Source organism: Furipterus horrens, unplaced genomic scaffold (genome assembly GCF_987537825.1).
Source record: "Furipterus horrens unplaced genomic scaffold, mFurHor1.1.pri manual_scaffold_17, whole genome shotgun sequence".
Classification (NCBI taxonomy): Eukaryota; Metazoa; Chordata; class Mammalia; order Chiroptera; family Furipteridae; genus Furipterus; species Furipterus horrens.
The window spans coordinates 34246727-34248987 of record NW_028327187.1 but is presented as its reverse complement, the minus strand read 5'-3'; positions in this window follow the sequence as shown (position 1 = coordinate 34248987).

The window sequence follows — 2261 nt, the reverse complement described above, 5'->3', positions numbered from 1 at the left end:
TAAAGTGGTGGGGCTCATCCAGAGGCAAAGTGGAAAGTTCTCCAGTATTTGCTGATCATCTTGCTGCAACCAGAAATCCACATTGCATCCAGGAATATGACATCCAAGGATATGGTTATACATGAAGTTGTTTTGTCTTTGCATCGTAAATACTAATCATTGATCCTCCAATTAAAGCTTGTACAGCATGAAGCTCCTCCTCTGGACCGTGATCTTGGAAGGGGGCTCTATCAATCTCTGCAGTTTTATTTTTATTTTTATTAGTATTATTGTGAGTTTATGAATATAAACACATTTGGTGTGTTTCAAGAATAGGATATAGAATTTTTTAGGATCTGGTATAAAATGGGTCTTTCAATGCAGGGAGGCTGATTAGATTACGCAAGTTTTTCCTAAGGATTGGTGGATGCAGCAAGGGGAGGGTTTGGAGCGAGCCTTGAAGGGTAACAGTCATATAACATAGAAGTATGATTCATAGCTCTGACCAACAGCTGCTGTCCTGCTGAGAGAGAGTTGGGTAGTTGGTCTATTGCTCTAGCAGATTTGTGGTTATTGTACCAACCTTGCATACTAGGAGTAAATCCAACTTGATCATGATGTATGATATTTGTAATATATTGCTGGATTTAGTTTACTAATATTTTTTGTTGCAGCATCTATGTTCATCAAGTATATTGGCCTATAGTTTTCTTTTTCTGTAGTGTCTTTATCTGGTTTTGGAATTAGGTTAATGCTGGCTTCATGAAATGAGCTTGGGAGTCTTCCCTCATCTTGAATTTTTTGGAATAGTTTGAGAAGAATAAGTGTTAGTTTTTCTTTGAATGTTTGTTAAAATTCACCTGTGAAGCCATCTGGTGTAATACTTTTGTTTGTCGTGAGGTTTTCTTTTTTCTTCCCACAAAAATATTTATGGTTTCAGTTTGGTCCAATGCATGGGAGAGGGCTCCAGGTAGTTAAAAGGATGCCTAGGGTTTTCAGGGAGAGGCTCATGCAAAAGTCAGACACCAGGGAAATGCAGAGGGGACCCTCAAAGGCCTCTGGGCTCCAAAGGCTCCTAATCATGCTTGAGGGTGAGCTTAGGAACAGACACTTGCCCAGCCCAGCCTGGGGGCTGGCCAGCCTGTGGAGGCTAATCAGGTGGTTCCCATTTTATTGATGAGTTTCACCTCCTCATCCAGGAAGTGGTTCTGCAGGGAGCCACAGAGATGAGGGTCTGTGCTGGTAGAACCCAAGGCATGCAGGTCCAAAAGGGCCTGGTTCAAGTCCTTCTCCAAGGCTAACGCAGCTTCCCCCACTTATCTTGGGAGAGCTTCTGCATGTCCTGGAAGAGAACATGGCTACTGCACTGGTTTTGCATCTTTAAGAGCTGCTCAGTGCCCTTGTGATTTTTCTCAGTCAACTCTTGGAAGAAGTTGCCCATGCCCTGCAGAGCCACATTGTCATGGTTGAAATAGAAGTCCAGAGAGAGGTAGGTGTAGGAGGTCTGCATATGCAGGTTGGCCTTGTGGTTGATGGCAGCCTCCACCTCCGTGGAATAATTCTGACGAATGGGAGCTCATGGTTGCTCAGCAATGAGGAGTTAAGTTCAACAAAATGGTGTTGGCTGCTCTTGGAGACTGAGGATGGCTGAGGTAGTTCCAAGGGTAGTGACTGAAAAAGAGATTGGAGGGTGCTTGGAGGCTGGAAGAAGGGGTATCTCTAGGTCAGTTCTGTCCAAACCCTGCTGAAGCAAGAGAAAGATCCCAGGGACCCCTGAGGACACTGGGTTGAAGCTTTTTTGATTACTGCTTTGCTTTTGTTGGTTATAATTGGTCTGTTTGGGTTTTCTCTTTCTTTTTTATTTAGTTTTGATAGATTGTATGTTTCTAGGAATTCATCTATTTTCTAGACTTTCCAATTTGTTGGCATATCATTGTTTGTAAAGTCCATTTCTTAATGAGGATATTAATACCTAATTCATCGGATTGTTGTAAAGGATAAATGAAGTAAAATCCATGTAAAAGGATCTAGCACATAGTGGGTAGTCAATACAATTTTTCTTCCGTTCTTCTACCCTTTGGCCAAGGAATAGCACAATTAAAGGCATAATTAAAGGGCCTATGGAGAAGGTATTATTATTATTATTTTTACTACTACTACTACTACTACTACTACTACTACTACTACTACTACTATTGGTTTTGGGGGGGCATATTGTGGGAGCTTTGAGAAGGCCACCACCCACAGATCCTTCCACAGGTTAAGAGCTCAGTAGGGTAAAG